Raw genomic sequence first — 19,817 nt, 5'->3', positions numbered from 1 at the left:
CAAAAAGTTAAACGCACTTTCAGAATCGAGGTCGAGTCCCCTTTGCATGAATAAGCCATTAGGTTGGGGCGCATTATGGGAAATTAAACATGTCTGCAGAAACGTCGTCTTCAGACATTACAAGCTTTCCACGTGCAGACGTGTTCATGCACATGAATATCCGCCGTCAGAAGAGACGAGACGCGATGCATTATTCAAGGGCCTGCGTTTGAAATGTTTCCCCAAATGTCTTTCATGGTGGATTTCAGTCACAGTCTGTCTCTTACTTCTCTGGGGTCCAACTAACATACTTGGTCCCCGCAGGTCACTCACGTGATGGTGGTCATACATAAAATAACATTCCACTTAGTGATGCACTTGGACTTTCTTTTCTGTTTTAGGGTTCGGTTTGCTAAATGTGACATTGCTTCATCACTCATCATCATCACTCTTGTCGTGTTTTGCGGTTTATAACATGCCAGAATCTTTTGATGATATTATGGACTGCCGATAATACAATTTGAAAATTCCTAGAGAAATGCTGTTGATTTCCCGATTACCGTAATTTCCGGACTATAAGCCGATTCCTTTTGCTTTGTTTTTCGTGATATTGTAAAAGGATTTGTTTTGGAAATACAGGTGATAGAAATGAGGAGATTTCATTTAAAACTCTTGCGGTTTATAGTCCGGTGCGGCGTATAAATGAACAAATAAAGGATTTTTCCCTAATTTTAGCTGCTGCGGTTTATATTCAGGTGTGGCTCATCGTACGGAAATTACGGTAATTGATGGACTAATCGAGAGGATAATCGAGTCCATACAGATTAATTTGTGACACCCCTTTTCTATACAACATTTTTCGAGCGCCACCATGTGGAAAATGTTATGCTACTCGCAGTCGCGCTTTTGACACCCAGACTTTTCCTGGCGAGAGGGTTCGACACCCTCATTTTTCCTGCTGTCTCCTTCTTCCTCCACTCTATTGACAGCCATTTTGGAGCGCTCACAGCTTGAAAACGCTTCAATGGTTTGACGCTCACATTTTTTCCCGGCGAATGGTATCCACACCTACATTTTACCTGCTGTTACTGTGCCCCGCCCCTCAACTACATCCCTCACACCTTCACAGCTTTCCTCGCCTCTGACGGACATATTTGCGGAGCCCGTTCATCCTCAAATGAATCCGAGCTCGCAGACCCTGCCCTCGTTGATGCTCCGTCGTCTCCCCTCATTATCAGCCACTTGTCCGCGCAGCTGCTCCTCTTTTACTAATTAACTTCTCAGCGTAAAGGGGGCACTTAGGCTAACAGGCGCTGCCAAATTCTTGCTAAGTAACGATTAGAGCGAATCAAAGTCAACCTGTTCCAAGTGGTTGCAAATATTTGTGCAATTAGCTCAACTCATCAGGGAGTTTAAATACTGTTTTTAGTTTATTTACTCAAATACAAATGGGTGAAGGTGACTATAGGCTGGAGGCCTTTATTTCTACAAAAATTAATGCATTTTTAAAATAAGATCGCAGGTGTTGACGTTTGGATCATATTTAACAGCAATTCGGCACAATTGGCACAAATAAAACGTGACTTAAACATTGCTCGTACAGGTAATTAACGTCTTTTAATGAAATAATTAATTTCCTATTTAATAGGAATAATTGAAAATTAGAACATTTATGCCTGTCAATTGAATGAATTGTGTCTGACTTTGGAGGTTCCACCGTAATTGGATTAAAGTTGCGTAGCGGAGTGTTTAATATCCGTAGACGACAGACTGTTTTATTCCACTGTTTATGTTCCCCCTGCTTCGGCCTGCTGTCAGACGGCTGCGAGCAAAGCAGTGATGCAGCAAATCATTAACACGCTTTGACACACTGCTCTCGGCGAAGGCTCGCTCTCCAAGCTTTGACTGACAAGTGGAGCGCCCGGGTCTCAGACTGGTGATACTCCCGTCTTTTTTTTCTGTTTGTGTATCGCACCCTTTTGCTGTTTTGTTGTTGCCCGGCTTGGCTCCTGCTCCTGTTTTGCTACAGCGGGACGCCGCCAAAGAACACAGTGAGAGCTGCGAGTGTCCTTCTACAAACAAACCCACGCTCCCTCTGGCCTTCCCTGTTTCCTCTCTTCCTTTTTTTCTCTGCAGGTATCGTTTACGTTTTTCTTGCGCTTTCGTCCTCCTAAAAGGTTAACATTTGTTTTTGAAATACAAAACAATTCATCATGATTACAAGGTGCATAAAAAGAGTAATGCAATATTTGAGAATCCGGAAGCTCTGACTAATAAAAGTAATCAAACAAACTCCAGGCTTTAATTAGTCCTGTAGGCTCGGCACAATAAAAATGGAGAACCTGAGGACTTAATTAGATGTGTTGTGCCTATTTAGTGTCGCCCACTTGTCCGCCGCCACCTGAGATTCACTTGATTGCTGGAATAATGGAGGAGGCGTGCAGCTTTGCCACGACTGCTTGTTTTTTATTCCGGCAAGTGTCTTGAGGTCACATCTTGCTAGCGCTGGCCTTGATGAATGATTATCACATGCATCAACCCAAAAATTCCTCAAATGGACAGAAAATGAGAACGTGAAAGTAAATCACAATTTTTTTGCCTGCTCAAGCGCAATCGTGAAAACCTTTGACCACCTTTCTAACTTGATATATTCAACACTGATGAGATATTTGTTTGTTTGCATTTGTATTCAGATGTCACGAGTGGACAATCACAACACTATTGCGAGATAAATTGTACAATCAGTGCAGTTGTTTGGTCACTGGCGCGCTTGTAATCAGAGGCCTGATGAAGCTTCAGGAGAGGACTCTTATAATGAAATCTCGTTGCCAAGAGTCTGTTTGCGTCGCTTCTCAGTGGGAGCAAAGGAGGCCGCCTACTCGCTCGGTGGAACATCTTTGTAATTCGTGAAGCCATCAAGTGTGAGCGAAAATGTTCTAATCAGTGAAATCGTTGTCATCGCCCCTCTTTCAGGTCAGTTAAAGTTAAGAAATAACATACATGACTTTCCACAGGATAACAGATGATGCCACAATCCATCATCATTCTTTGGCCCCGCCCCTCCATGTGTGTTGGCCAATCAGCTCCCTGTTCCTCTTCAAACTTCTTGGATTGTTCATATAGGTCGCTTACGTGCAGCAATGCATTCTGGAATGTTTTTTTTTTTCTACCATCTTCGACCTCAACTTGCTTTATTATAGCATTTTCAAAATATTTTGACAGCTTGCTAGCTGATCTACAACTTACTGCTACTGTGTTTGGAGGAATCGACCCATACACGATGTCCAAGGTTGATTTTTCGGCGGAAATCTCGATATTGTTTACTACCTGGTGTTAAAGACATGCTCTGTGACACAGCGCCAGATGAAAGCTTACAAATCACTGGAGGCTTACAACTATTTTTGTCAAAAGGATAGATACAGAGTGTAAACTTCAAAATCTTACCCGAAGAATCCGGTTAAGTTGTTGTACGGGTAAGTAAACCATCATGTTGCTATGAAGTTTGGGAACTTTTTTCGGGCGTTGTCAACTTGACTGCTGGATTTGGCTTGTCATGTTGGTAAGGCACCTCAAAAACCTGCAAAAAAATTCACTTGACTTATTTGGTACATATTAATGAACATGAGCATCTCTAAGTGTAGGCCAGAGGCAAAGCAACATCCTCAGCTCCCTCAGCGTTTACCACCTCTTCTGAAAGAAACATTCAACATCTAAGATATGTTGTTAGTCCCTGGGGGAACTTTACTCGCTGAACTTCATGTCTGCAAAAGCATTGATGAAATTGGAATGTTTCCAAACAACATGCTCATATAAATGCCTTGGAGACTGCCAGCAAATGGGCCCAGATGTTGATTGCGTGGTACATAATTGGACCTTCATCAACCTTGATGCTACTGTGGAAGCTTGACGAGGAAGAAAATGAAAGAGCCACAAAACAGGTTTCAGATGAAGATTTCATTTGAATGAGATTATTTCCTTTAGATAAAATGGTTCCTTATTTTAGCAGCTAAAAACATGTACCATTTGCAGTCGCTAAACGTTTGCGCCTCTAATTCCTCCACACCACCAACAGCCACCCGCAAGCTGCTGTGCGACATCCTCCACAATTAGCACGATAGCATCCACCTTAATGAGAAGACTGCTTGCCAGCAACACACGCTAATGATAATTGAAATCACGGCAATCATTGCTGCTATGCTCTTCCCTCTCGTTTGCATTCTCTGCGTGCCTCATCTTTTCCCTCACTATGCCTCTATAATACAAAAGTCACCCATGGCGTTATGTTTTTGAGTGCAATTGTCGTTTGAGATTGTTGTTCAAAGTCTTCGAGCAGAAAATCATGATTTTCAGCAAACGTGAAGCCAACGTTATCCTCCCCTCGCCACACTGTATTCCATCTTCCGTTCCTTTTCCTAATCATTTATTATGACTTCCCCTGACACAAACTGCCAGACGGGCAGCAAATCAACATCTCTTTAACGTTAGCACCACTTAACTTCTATTGTGCTTATTCCGCAGCTTGTTTGGTGTTGGGAGATGGATGCGGAGTGTGATAAAGCGATACGGCGTTGCAGTGTGGAGCGCTGGCTGCTCCCGACAGCGACTTAAATCAACGTTATCGCGCCTGGCTCACCCGTCGTCTCTTTATGAAATAGCACCATCAACTTGTTGTAACTCAGACGAATTTCCTTTGAGAGCCGACAATACGCTCGGTCATGGAGGAAATCACCGTTCGTTAACTGCTTGTTAGTCATAAATAAAAGGTTAACACGTGTAATGCATGGTTAATTGCACAACTTATGAGAGCCCGCGGAGGCCGAGCCATGTCGAGTTGATCATTAGAGTACAGCGCGGATGTTTTGACACTTCCAGCAAATGAGATAGTGAGAGTGACAACGCTAAATGTGAAGGAGCAGATGTTTCCATTAAATATGTATGCAAGAGACAGACTGATGCTTGAGTTATGTGTCAATGGCATGACAGCTCGCTCTATGTATATGTTGTGTTCAGTGTGTATGTGAAAGCACCGACAGATGCTCTCATAATATTATGGGAGGACAAGTTGATCACAAAGCTAAGTGTGCATGGTTGGAGGTTTTTTTTCTTTTGGTGTTTTCATAGACGAAATATGAATCTGTCTACCCGAATCTCAAATCCATCCGAATCACATTACATCGCCGCGGTGTGGATCGATTCATGAGATCCACAGATATTTAAGTGGCTAGCAGTTAGCCACTTCTGTTGCCACACCGGCTAAGTGCAATGGCAATTCTACGGCCACGCACGGATGTAGCGTACTTTTCCATGTCTCCACATGAAATGTGAAAGCACCACAATTAAAGGGAATAAAAACATCTGCTTTGATTGGCGGCGAATTGAGTTGGATGTGTTCACACCCACAGCGGCGCAAACCACTCTTTTCCTTAAACACAGTCTTTTGCATGTCTAAATGACCAACATGCGGTGTAACACACCTCAGGGCAGATTTTTTCCCCCATATGTAAATGCCGCTATGTGCCAACTAGAAAAACACGATAAGCACAGAAGTTTACAAATGCAACAACACGCCGGAGAATGCCGCCGTGACGGATGAATTTGGTTACCCCAAAGCGAGTCGAGTCGTTCCACAACATTGACAGAGAGACACAGTGATGTGTATATTGCGAATGAGAGAGACTGCTAGAGAAAGAGAAGAATCATCTGCACGTGTGTGTGAATACGGGGGAAGTGTGCGTGCTCTTGCATGTGTGTGTGTGCAAAGTGTCAACGGCCGCCGTCCAGCGAAGTAGAGCGCAAGGCTGACAGTGATGGAGAGGTTCAACAGAGGAGGGGAGAAGGAGATAAGTGGGGCGACAAGAGCGGCGAGGACGACAACTTAGTGCAGTCGATGACTCCGGGAAGAAGGCAGACTGAGAGACATTATCAGACAACCAGGGGGAGAGAGTGGGAGGTCGAGACTGGCAAAAGATCCTTGGATGATTCCATTACTTGGGAGAAGAAGTTGTTTGTCTTTGTCTGAATCCTGTAAGAAGGCTGCAGAGTACGAGTTGAGCCACCGGCCTTAAGCCTGGCCAATATGAATCTTGCTAAAAATAACTTATAAATAAGATCAACCTGCAGTGTCAACACTAGTGAACTCAATTTTCCTTTAATCAGTTTTTTTATGAGATGATGTCAAATTATTAGACTAACCTTGCGAGGCAGTGCGATCATTTCTACAAATAGTATGCTAAAAGCATACTAAAATTAGGTTTGGACTAATATAAAAATAAAATCCAAATTGATGTTACCGTTATATAAATAATTCATGTCAAGGACTATTGCAGAGAACGTTATGTGATATCCACAACTGAATGAATTTCACCATTGTTAGCTGTGGTGCAGCTGTTTTGGTTAGCCAAATAGTGAATATACACAGCAAATACTCTAAGGACTACATTGTTCTGTATCTAAAAGGAGCCTGACAAAAGAAATCTTTCTTTATGCTGTCCATCCTCAGCCAATATGGCTGACTCTAAGTGATCCAGACAGGCGAGATTTTTAAAATGCTATTAGAAGTATTCCAAATATCCCCGGAGACTGGGTGCAATAGAAACAGAATGCATAAGATGTTGGCAATTACGTTAACAGGGCAGCAAGATTGTTTTGTTTCCCGTAGGAACACTACTACGCCTGACTTTTTAATCTCGATGAGTGATTTTCAAACCCTTGTTGAGATGTCACAAAGCATCCGGTGAGGCCTTCACTCCCCCGTGACCTCGCCGTCTCTCTGACAGACTCCTGGTGGGCGCCGTGTACCGTATTAGCTCAGCTCTGCCCCGGCTGAGTTATGGGCCAAAGTGTGCCTGCTTGGCTCGGTTTTTAAAATAGATGCAGTTTGCCTAATGGACTAAGTGAGTAGCTGCTGGAAGTTATGAGCCACGTAACAACTCTGCCAGAAGACGGCGCTGTAAATAAACAACGCTGTCGCCTTTACAATCCTGTTGTCCTCGTTTAACAGGCCCCGCGGTGATGTACTGTAAGACTTTGTTGCTGCCAACCGGGTATTTCTCAAAGATTAGATAGAGAGAGAGAAGGTTAAAGTAGGACCCCAATTTACTTTGAGAAGACCGCTATTGATTGTGAATGTCCACTGTGTGCTGGGCGCTTGTTGCTAGGAGATTTTTATTCTGACGGTCACGACTGGGCTGAGATTTAGCATTACCACTGAGTAAAGTATCCTTAAAAGAGACCTTCTCAATACAATTGAGGCTAGAGAAGCCAGTCAGAAAAACAAGCTGCAGTGAAGGGCTGGAAAAGCATTTCAAGGGAAAAGAGAATTAGAGCCAACTTTACACACCCTGTTTTTTGTGTTGATGAAATCAGCTCATGTTTGGGGGCTGTTTTATGGAAGTGAGCAACTGGACGTCTTCATGCCCCACATACAAATATTGATTTCACTACCATGTCAAGCAGAGTAAGATTTGTGAAACAATTAGCGAACACTCTTAGCTAATGCTAATCTTTACGGCAAACAAATCTCCATAAAGTGCTACTTACGTTTTGGCTTTGACCTCGCACCCATGTGAAACCAATGTTTCAGAAAGTGACTTTATATTTTTCCCCAGACTAGCTGATCATGTCAAAGGTCAACAAATTCCCTGTTGCCATGATTGCAATGTAAATGAGCTGTTGTGTAACTAACAGTGGGGCACACACATTCTCAGAAATAGCAAAATCACGCACCCCCACCTATTTGTATACACGGGATTTAAAAGTCAATTTTCCATACTATGTTCTCTTGAATTGTCTGCACAGGAATAACATTATTTTTAATATAGAGCGTGAAGTGCCGTTTATGCTGTGCCTTGTGAGCAGCTGTTTAAAATAGAGGGCAATAACAGTAATCTGGCTGCTCCGACCGCTTGTCAAATGCGAGCTGAGATAATGTCGTTCTCTTTCGGCTCTGGTCGCTCTTTTCCCTCCTAATCTCCTCCATGCTGACTGGCTGCCCATTAAGCAGCATCGTCTCTCTCTGTCTCATCCGCAGGGCGCCTTGGCAAAAGCGGACCCCGCCATGAAATGGTGTCGGGAATTGCTTTCCGCTTTTCTTCAGCCACAGCAAGCTGAGCAATTTACACCCAGGTGTCCCCTCTCTTCCACTTGACACAGGGTGAGAAGTGCATTTATACAAAAAGAGTGAGGAGGAAGACATGCAGAGAAGAGAGAGAAAGAGGAGGGAGGCAGACATTGCGTTTGAAGGAGTAAAAGATGGAAGGCCGACAGTGCTGGATGAAAAGAAGACAAATAACGAAAAGGGCATTCAGACTGGACCTCAATTCAATGCTAGTAGCTCATTTTTACCTCTTCTTAGTTCTCGTGACATCAACTTTGTAGTCCCTAACCTTAACCCCTAACCCTAAACCTCCATCGACAATCTTGAGTCTCAAGGAACAAACTATGCCAATCGCAGACCTCCCATCTCACTTTTCTTTGCATCTTTACACTTTTTACTTTTTTTGACAAGATCATTCCCAAGTTGACTGCCGGCTGATTTCCCTCGACACGCACGCAGGCGCAACGGCACAAACAGAACACGTGTGAAACGGCGTCGAGTACGTTCCCAACAGTTTGCAGCCTGTCATCAAATTCCCCCAACGGCGGGTGAAAACACCTGTCGCTAATCCTAAATCATATTTTCATGCGGGTGGTGTTATTTGATGGTGTGAATTCACCAGGACATCAACGCTGTCGAGGGACTCCGTGTCAACCTCAGTTTGTGCAGTAATAATAGCAACATTGGTCAAAAATACGGTATTGCTGTTTATTGGGGGATGGAAATAGTATCGTTTGAATTATCTATATTTTTATTTTAAGGTGTCAATACTGGTGTTGATGCATTAAATATATTTAAATAGTATTTCAATATTTACCAAAGGAATACCACTATTAGTACAACTACTATTTTTTGCAGCATCTTAAACTTAATCAGTTATTGTACAAGTAATGTGAATTACTTTTAGATGGAGTGTGCGTCATTGTCACCTAGCAGTTGCACACATACTATAATGAAGCAATACACGCAAGCGTTCATTATGGAACAACTGAGCATCATAATCGGTCACATGATATGTTGTGAATCGTGCTTTTATAGCTTTCAAACATCATTTGCTTGTAATGGAATGTGTCCTTATCCTGGTGTGTGTGTGTGTGTGTGCTTTGATTGGCTGTATTTTTACAAACCACATGGATGTGAATTTAAAGCAGTGGGTCATCACTTAGAAAATTGGACTAGAATAATAATGAGAAGAGTAAATCAAGTATACAGACAAGGATGCTTCACAAAAGCTTATGTGTACGTGTGTGTGTGTGTGTGTTTGTGTGAGTGAGTGGGAGAGCTCCAATTTCAACTTGACTGATGAGCAAGTGACAAAAAGGCACAAGAGCGACACATGCATGTCCTTTTACATAAGCGTGCTCGCTATTTCTCCAGCGGGGCTGTCTGTGAGTGGGTGTGATATAGCACTCAGCTCTCAAAATGTTTAGTGATTGCAATAATATAGGCGCCATATGCGGGTTCCTTAAATGTAACATTAACTCTACTTTGAATATACAATGAATTACTATTAGGAATACTTGCACAGAGAAAGATATACAGAAGAGTATAAATGGATGTCATTTCATCCATCCATTATAAGTGCATTTATTTATTTGTATGTATGCATAATTTATTTATTTATTATTATTTTTAATTAATTAATTTATTTATTTATTCATTAATTTATTAACTGATTAATTTATTTATTCATTGTACAAAAATCTACTCAAAATACAAACCCACCTTGATGATGTAAAATACCAATACATAGTCCCAAATAAAAATGAGATAGAGAGATGCAGAAAAGAAGGAATAAAAGTTTGGGGGAAAGTAGATTTGTAAGTCAACACCATCATTTGGAGTGAGCGAGAGAGAAAGAGAGAGAGAGAAAGAGAGAGAGAGAGAGAGAACATGGATGAATACAATGGAGCAGGAGAGAGACCAAAGATGAATACAATCTCCTCGAAGGCAGGAAGAGAAAAAGGCTGACAGCAAAGACCTCCTGGAAGAGAGGAGCATCCTTGTGAGGATAAAAGAAGTGTAATCGCCCACTTGTTTCTTTCTCTCCCAGAGGCGCCCATCTTGAGAACAACTGGTGCTTTAAGCTTGGACAGATAGCAGGCATAGGGATGGCGTTTTTTGGGGACACATTTCCACCCGTACAGTTTTGTTGTTGTTTTTTGGCAACAAATGGTGGCTCGCTTGTAGATAAGCTAAACGCAGTCTGGTTAAACACATATCTAGCTTTTTTCTACCTTTTAGAATCCACATGATTAAAATGGAGGACTGCATGCATTGACTGTGACTTGGACTCAAAAGACACATCCGGCGCTATCAGAATCATCGGAACCTCTGTGGGTTTCCCAAAAGGTCAACACACTCAAAAGATTTAATGAAGGGGAAAGATGTACTGATAAATAAATATCACAAAGATGTCAGTTTTGAGTTTCATTTGACGACCTTTCTTTTTTTAAAAAAATCAGTTCAGGACCATTCCTACAAGTATTTTTTGCTAACAGATGTTGGGCCATAATTGCAGCGTTTAGTGCTCCTGTTTCGCTATGCAACAGTGATAATTATGACGCAGCTGCTGACAGAAGAAGACGTCCTCAAATCTCGACCACGGTCGCAGTTGAGAAGGTTTTAACGTCACCTTGATGATCGTTGTTCCGCGGCTCGGAGAATGTTTTAACAGCGCATCTGCTCGCCGATGTCGGTTTGCCAGTTAGCACAAGCAGACGACGGCTTCGCTTGTGATTGTTCGCTCATTTACGGAATCTGTTGCATCAAACACAATAACACCCACGTGAACTCTCGTTTTTTAATGAGGTAGTTACAATGTGATTTTAATTGGTGCTTGTTTGTTTGTCATGTAAGCTCCTCAACTCGTGATGTGTGAAAGTATGTGTGACTGCAGCGGGGAACCATTTTTCCGGGCCCATTTCACTTTCTATAAAGTCCTCTGACTGCCATGCCAAATTTATGGTATGTCAAACAAACTTTTTCCCATTTTCAATAGCGCTCTAGCAACAACATACAAATCCTACACAGGAACCCAGAACCACCTGACCATGAGACAGACATGCTAACCACTAGGCCAGAGATCGTCAACCGGTGGTCTGCGGCCCTCTAGTCGTTGCAGGTGGTCCCCAAAAATTAGAAATGGAAAATAATTATAATTGGATTTATTTAGACTTGATTAATTTGCCAGCTAATTTTGTTAATAATTTCCCCATCCAAATTATGTTAGATGTATCTGAGAGTCCCAAAATAGACATGTAAATAAATAGCCTGTATAGGTCTATCCTCCTTTGGTGGAAAATAAAATAATATTCCGTTAAAGCAGTGGTCCCCGAGTTGCTTCTTGCTTATAATGGTGGTCTCTTGGACAAAACCACTTAAAAATCCCAGTGTTGCTTTAATAAGACGCTAACTCGCACTACCATTCCGAATAGCTTGTAAACTTTTTGATTTTGTTCCAAAAGTCTTTCAAAATAATCTTGAATAGTTGTCTCTTATTTAGAGATTTCATCTGTGGTATTTATAGCTAGCTTCTCCCTTGATAGAGAACCTCGAGATCAGGTTTTTAAAGCAGCAACAACACAACGATAAAATCCAGTTGTCTTGAAGGCACACTGGGGGCTATGTTGTGGGAATTAAGGAAATGTGAGAAATCTTACTTCCGCTCTCCTGGGCGGCAGAAGAGGGATCAGCGTCGGATAATAGGGATCACAAGGCGACTGGAGGGATAATGAGGATCCGCTCAGACGTCATCCCTTCACCCTCCTGCTAATTTTCCTCCAGCTTCCTTTTTCGCCATCATTGATGAAATGTATCACCTTTTCGGTGGTTCCCTTGGGAAGTCTTTGGCTTTTCACTGGATGCCTTGTTCCAACAACAAAGAAACACAGAAGACACAATGAGTAGAAACTGGAGTGGTTCAATCAGACTTCGGTTCACTCACGGGAATTAAAAGGTTAGCTTTGTGAATGCGTTATGTGGCTCTCCATATAATACAAACTTGACCTTTTTTAAAACTTATTTTCAACTAACATGAGTGGAAAAATACCAGTAACACAACTCACTAAGCCTGTTGTGAAGTATGTAAGAACAACCAAGATTTTTTTTTTTTTATCTCTGTAGCCCGGACACGCTCTATACTTTGAAGTTGTTGACGTCAATCAATATTTCACCTTGACTCACTGTACACCATCATTCATTTACCTTGAGTACTTTGATTTTTTTTTTTTCCCCCGCTGGCAAAAAAAACTTCTTCACTCATTTTTCAAACTTCGCTATTCATATCAAGTCAACTTAAAACTCCAATGAGATACACGTTTCATGTTTTCTTGACTTGAATGATTCTTTCCACCAAGCAGTGTTGACACATCAAAACAACACTAGGCTGTGACTTGGGCGTCATAATTCACAGTTTCAAAGGTAACATCACATTCATGGAGCCGCCAGTCACCGACACAACCTCAAGCGGACCGAATGGTTCTCGCTGTTCGCTCTTGTACAACTGTTTTCACAGTCTATATGTCAAGCCTCCTTCCCTGTCGATTCTTTCCACATATCTCAAACAGAATTATTCAGTCGTAGCCCGTGGCCAAGAAGACAAAGCTAGAAGCAGGCAGATAGCTAGCTGGCTGGCTAGATAGATAAATAGATGGATTGACAGTCCTCCTTGTTTTGTCACTCACAGTTTTATTCTTGAAAGTTTTGTCTTTGTCACTTTGGCTCCACTGAAGGATCTTGAAACCTTACTTTGACACTGAGTTTGAAACATTAAAATCCCTTCGAGGGTTCATGGCAGAGTTTGCTACTTTCCAATTGGCTCTTTGAACCAAATAAAACCTCAAATATATTTCAACCAGTCAGATCAACAGGGGATGCAGGTGAGACCATTGAAGAAGTGTCAACAAAGACACCACTTAATTCATTTTGTCCTTCAAACACAAATTAAAAGAAATCCCAAAAGTCATTCATTACCCAGATTCAAGGATGTCAGTCCAGAATATGATCCCTCTTTTTGTACTTTCAGAGCTTGTCATCTTAGTGTTTTACAAGGTGGTTACCAAATGAGGTGTCCAAACTAAGGCCCTGGGGCCATTTGCGCCCCATCATTTTATTCTATAGTGGCTCTCAGCATGTTGAAAAAGTTTTCACAGGGCTTGCACCCCCACCCCCAAAAAAGCGAAGGCGTTGAGATCCCCACATCCCACTAAAATTATTAAATTGGACTTTTCTATGTCACGGATGGAAATGGAGCTGGGCGACCAAATGCAAACCAACAGAACCGGCAAACTAATAACTTAACAGAGACAGAGTGACAGGGTTAACCGACAGACCAACGTGGAGAGAAGCGAACCGAACCGAAAGACAAACCGACGAGGCGAGAGACGAGAACAATTCAAAAATGGAAGCGAGGGGCTGACAGGACTTAAATACACGACAGGTAACAAGAGGCAGGTGACTGTGATTACATTGATTTTGAGGTAACACAGGAGGGGAGGGGCGACGCGAGCAGAAACCATGGTAACATATACACATAATAAAACAAGTCGTGACATTTTAGACAGACAAAGAAATTATTCATCGTAAACTGGAACAACAGTTTTCTATATCATATCTAAAAAAAAATCTTCTTACAGATGACTTCTGAATGTGTACGGGACAGGGGCGGATGTATTCTTGTGGGATAGTGGGCAGTGGGCCACCCTAAAATCTTGAAAAATCAGTTTACCTTATGATGTTTAAAAGGCAGCGTTCAACTTAATTGTCACGATAATTAAAAAAAAATCCTGTATCTGTGGAAGGTGCAAAACACTTCCTTGACGCACGTCACACTCCCTCCATTAAGTTTGGGCAAAATTAGTTAAGTCATTCTTGAATGACGTTTGTAACAAGGCAAAAACTCAACCTCTTGTCATGGAGAAGGTAAACATATTTCCTATGTACGATCGACATGACGATGAGACACGGGATCATTTAAGGGATTGTAGAGACTGCAGGAACTCCTTCACAAAGAATCATCTAATTGGCCTTACATCCTTTAATAAGGGCGAATGCCGCCGGGCGCATCACTGTGTGCTTAATGAGATGGCTGGCCTAATGAAGAATGTCACAATGTGTCGGATTGGGGCAATCAGCTCACCTTGCCCCTACGAGGCGCTCACTAACATCCATCCCTCATTATCTGGCTTCTGTTTCAGCCTTTGTCTCTGTCACACCGAAAGACTTAATGGCGGCTTTAGAATTTGGCAACTTTTTAATAGTGCAGACTTGTGACAGATGTACGTACACTTTATTTGCCTTTTGACGCTGTCATTAAGGGACCTATCTTGTCCAGCTTTTATCTTAAAAAATAAAACATCAATTTAAAAGCTGCAGAATTTTAATGTGTTCATCTAATTGGATGCTTCATATTCGCTGGAGTAATAGCAAAAGTTGCTGTCAGAAGTTCAAAGTTGCTGCAATTATGGTGAGGGTGTCACTAAAACCTACTGAGCCATCAGCGACACCTGACTTCTGCTCGGCGACCTGTCATTTGCTCTGATGCTTTGCGCTTTTATACTGAGCAGGTTCCATTAAATGGGCCAGTGAATTGGTCTGGAATTGGTGAGTTTTCATCTCAAGAGAAAAAAAAAACTCTTCACCTTGGTATGAAAACTTAAAAGTTATTTTTATTCAGTTTTATTTTTATTGCATGAGTTATTTTATTTTTCAATTTATTTAGTTGTTTTATTATTTATTAAAACTTAAAAGTTATTTTTATTCCGTTTATTTTTTATTGTATGAGTTATTTTGTTTTTCATTTTATTTTATTGTTTTATTATTTATTAAAACTTAAAAGTTATTTTTATTCCATTTTATTTTTATACCTCAAAGACAAAGATGAATTTGGTGTAGACCAGTGGTTCTTAACCCCCCCCCCCCCCCCCCCCCCCCCCAAAGAGGGGTTCGGTGAATGCGCATATGAAACTGATGGGGTTCGGTACCTCCAAAAAGGTTATGAACCACTGGTGTAGACTGTATCAAATGAAAAATGTCTGCAATGTTTCTAATATTCTAACTTTTTCATGTAGCAAAATGAACTTTTCCCTCCATGACAGAGTTGAAAAGTAGGTTGCGGTCCCACCTAGATTGCTGTGACTTTAAAATTAACACGCTTCCATCCATGGACTATTAAAAAAAAAAAAACCACCGTTGTGTAAAAGAGAGTTGAATGGTTTGCTTGACAGACACATTTTCAGAAGTAGGCGTAAAACAAAACATTCGCTTGACTGTTTAATTTCATACTCTTAATACCCCAGATACGATTTGTATACAAAAAACAACGACTAAAATTACCCAAATGATGTCCCCTTGACAGAACAGTACCCGCAAAATGTTCCAAAGAGACAGTCAAAGCTCCCACAGGCCCTGAAGCAGCAGACATGTTCCCACAAAAAGACCCAGACTGTGAGTCATCCAAGGGTCACACTCAACTTTCATCACTTGGCCACTCGGCCGTTCCCCGGCTGCCAGCTGTCCTCAGGTAGCGCTTCTATTTGTGAAGATCCTAATTGCTCGACTGTCTGGGGAACGGCCGTTGAGAGTGCGACTGGATAATGAGCTCCCTGGGAGGCGATCGGTAGTTAGCTGAAGCAACACTGGACTCGGCTTCCTGATAAAGGTTACATACCTCAGGGGGAAAATGTCACAGTGCGAGGTCTGAGAAGGTGTTTCGCTCGCTTGTCCTTTGGCAGAATATTCGGGGCTTCTATCAGATCAGGTGGCAAGTTCCTCTTGGAAGCGTCTTGTCAGCTGACAGAAAACTTTTTTATTTATTTAGTCATGACTCACAAAATGACAATAGGGAAAAAAAGGTGTGGCATGAAACATTCATTTTATAAGCAGTAAGGTTATTTTGCTTCTCAAATATGAAATATTTTAGCCATCAATAAATTTGAGACTGGGGTGTTAAACTCATTTTTTTTCGCGGGCCGCATTGTAGTCATAGCTTCTTTCGGAAAAAAAACAGATATTATTAAAAGTGAAGACAATTTGCAATTCTAGTAATGACACACGAATTCGATGCACAATTTGTCTTCGCGGGCCACATAAAATGATGTGGTGGGCCGTATCTGGCTCCCGGGCCTTGAGTTTGACACCTGTGGTTTAAGTGATAAATGGTCATATAAAATTATTGGCTTGAAAGTTTGTGCTTTATTATCACACAGCAAAAGTTTGAGGGCATGTTGTACAAGCTCGTCCCATTTTACCCAACGTGTGTGAATAAGGAGGAATATCATCAGTAACCATCCGGAGAACCCATTAAGGCCATTAGAATAGAATATAGAGTCTTGCTGGGCTGTCCTTTTATTCAAGTCTTTTTTGTTATTTGGACACCTTGCTTTTTATCTCTTTCTTCTTATTAAGGTCTCACACGTGGTGAACTAAAGGGACCAAAAAAATAGTCGTGCCGCTCGGATTGCGCGGCCGAGAAATATAATGGGAAAAGTAATCTGCCTATACTAATGGAACGAGTGGAGAACACTAATGAATCTCTAAACGTCTTTTTGCCTCTCTTCAACCTGACATGTTCTCTCTCTCTCACTCTGTAAATTACTTAGCCATACTCCGTCAATGATTATATTTTTTATCCCCTAGGTCTTTAAAAGTGCCACATCAAAAAATACTATATAGCAGAATTTGAGAATAACATGCAAGTCCATATTAACATAAGAAAAAAAATCAAATCCATAACTAAACGAAGACGAGCAGACTAATACTGTGAAACTGCAATCTCACATGATCTTTGAACATACCGTACCAAATTATTGATTTACAAGGATTCCCTGGAGTGTGTGCAGAAGTGTTGGTCTGACCTCCAAACACCCAGCTCCAATTAAGAGAACAGACACTTGTTGAGAGGGTTAGACAGAGTTTGGCCTCCTTGCAGACTCATAAGCACTCCTGCAGAATACTGATAGCGTTATTTCTGCTGTGGTTATGTTAATATTAGTAGCTCTGGTCAGGTCGTGGAATGAAGACCTGGACTCGCCACTTGATTCTGTGGCATGTGATAATTAACTCATTCGCTGTCATTGGTAGCAAAATATGATTCATTTGAAATTATTTCATAATATGCCCGTCTCGTAACACTCGGTTTATAATTGTAAACATGACTGGCTTTAATTTGTAGTTTGCCTCTATTTGTGTCATTCATCAATCCCACATTCTTTTCCCAGCCCGTGGCCATGCAACAGAGCATCCATTTATCTTCTCCGCGGCATGCTGACGATAATCTTGGGATGTGCGTGCTCATGGTAGCAAAAAAAGACCCTCGTAAACAAACTGGCGAGCCAGTGGGCCCAAAGCTCACAATATCAAAGCGAGACGGGGAAACAGACCAGGTGACGGTGCGAATCCGGTGTGATTTAGGGGCATCATCAAAAACCGGGCAAGGACAATGCTTCACTGGAGCTTGGTGGAGAAATGAGAATTGGGGGGAAATGGGCAGAGGCAATGAGGAATATCAGGATAGGGGTGAACTACAAAGAAGGGAAGAAAGATTACTCTAGGATATGGTGGCCGGAGGATATGGATTGGGCTGCGATCGGCCAAGGCATCCTGAGATATGGCAGATGGAGTTTTTTTTTTTTTTTTTTTTTAAATTTAACAGCCCCAGGGATGAGCCTATGGCAGGTCTGTCTGTGGAAGGCTGACATGGATAAACTCCCAATTTAATGTAAGACATAGCGCTTAACTCTAATAATGCCTTCCTGGTTATGGAGTGAAATGCAGAACTGGACACTGACCCATCACTTCCAACAGATGGCGCTGTTTTGCAAAGGGCATTTTTATTTAGTAGTTATTTCCTTGCTTAAGTGTGTTGCTTAAATTATTGCAAATACTTTTTCCTTCCGTTTATGAATATATTCATAATACAGTGCATGGGGTAAATTTGATTTTATCACGTCCACATCTTGCATGTGCAAATGTCAGGTCAATAACTGAGCTTCAGTCTCCTCTTGTTTAATTGGATCATTGTAAGCGGCTCTCCTTCACGTACTGCTTATCCACCTTCTTTGTCTTTACTGTGGACTTGTAACGTATTTGTCAAGTTCTGGCTAAGCTTCTACCAATAGGGGGCAGCGGTGTTCAGTGTGTATATGTGTGTAAGTATATATGAGCGAGAGGGAGAGAGTTCTCCTAGGGAGTTCTATTTCTCCTTTCAAGGCGTTTTTTTTTTCTCTAAAATATATTAAAGTTGTCACAAAACAAGACCTTGAACCAAAATGTCATAAACGAAGGAAGCAAATTTCTCACTTTGACTAAAATCTCAAAACTCACTTTGCTGGATAAGTAAAGCAGCCAGTGTGTGGGTTGAAGCACCAACATTGAGGCAGTGTGTATGTTTGGATCGGCCAAGACTTCTTGACAGTCTTGATACGTCGACTTAAAATATTTATACGTTCCTCTTAGTCTGAGAAAATGAGGATTTTTCCTTTAGCGTCATATAATAGGACATGCCGGCGCAAGTTTTATTGGAAAGTGAAATTTCTGGGAACAAATGCCCGTGGATTGCAGACACTTTTTGTGTGAGTGTATATGTGTGTGTGTGCATGTATGTGTGGATCTATCCATGTGTCTGTTTCAATTATTTCCTCACTATCCTGGCAGACTACTGTTGCATTGTAGGCACAACCAGCCCCACATCAAAGTGAACCAGGCCCACAAGGACATATTTAAAAATCAATGAAGTCTTGGATGTAGCTAAAAAATTTATATCATTCGCTGGTGTATGTGTGTGTTTGTGTGTATTTCTCTCTCTCTCTCTCTCTCTCTCTCTCTCTCGCTCTCTCTTTCCCTCACATACATGCATTAGTTACTTGTCACCCACAGAAAATATGTTCACACTATGCTACTGAATGTTAAATCTACTGCCAAAAATAAGTACGACCCTAAAAGCTATTCGACCCAATAGGGCCCAAAGGTCAAAAGTCAAATAATTTGTCATGGGCTGGTTCATTTAAATTAACCACTTCTGTTTTTTTTCTTATCATTTTGTTTTGATTGACAATATTATCTCAAAGCTTTTGCTTTCTGGCCTTCTGTCTTACTAAACGTATACATCCGTTTCATTCATGTACATCACACCCATGAGGAAGTGTTTATGTATGATAATAGGTTATCCTCCACTGCACTTTTATAACCAGCAAGAGAGACGCGTTTCATGAGTGATTTTCAGTCTGGCAAAGCTAGACAATAACTATGAAACAAGAAGCGAAAATCTAATTGTTTACAGCAACGGGACCATTGTTTCAACTGACCTTTAAGTTGCATAGTTTGCTAGCGTGTGTCAAACCTATACTGAGTTTTATGAAGAGAATTCCACAAGATCAAGAAAAACGTAAGAGCGATGCAATGCTCTATTAGATTTGATTAGACTTGGATCAAAGCCTTTTTAATGTTGAGATATATTCACCGGGGTCTGCGTAGAAGGGAACAGAGAGAATCAGACGGGTAATGTGTTTTACACGGATTCAAAGTTGTCATATTCCGAGAATGGGTTAGCACTCAGGTCAGACCATTTCATCCATTGATTTGACAATTATAAGTGATAATGAAATTGTGGTAAAGATGTTGAAATGTGGATATCTATAGATATGGCATAATAAATTTGCAGCATTCATCAGGGTATCAACAAGGTGTTATTACGAGAAGAGAAAGAAAGACACAATGTCACTAAATGCAAATTCTGACATTGGAA

At 41.4% G+C, this 19,817-nt stretch overlaps 1 long non-coding RNA gene across 1 annotated transcript; it reads right to left on the bottom strand.

The window, feature by feature from the left end:
• Nucleotides 1-2,446: 2,446 nt before the first annotated feature.
• LOC148400808 (uncharacterized) lies at nucleotides 2,447-13,470 on the bottom strand. The gene is made up of 3 exons (XR_015857600.1): nucleotides 13,049-13,470; nucleotides 11,737-11,941; nucleotides 2,447-3,556 (listed from the first exon to the last, which is right to left on the bottom strand). It is a non-coding gene; the product is annotated as an uncharacterized LOC148400808 (long non-coding RNA).
• Between the last annotated feature and the right edge of the window lie 6,347 nt (nucleotides 13,471-19,817).

This window comes from Syngnathus floridae, chromosome 3 (assembly GCF_059516105.1).
Source record: "Syngnathus floridae isolate MCC-2025c chromosome 3, RoL_Sflo_1.0, whole genome shotgun sequence".
In the NCBI taxonomy this organism is placed as follows: domain Eukaryota; kingdom Metazoa; phylum Chordata; class Actinopteri; order Syngnathiformes; family Syngnathidae; genus Syngnathus; species Syngnathus floridae.
This window is presented reverse-complemented; position numbering and strand designations above follow the sequence as displayed.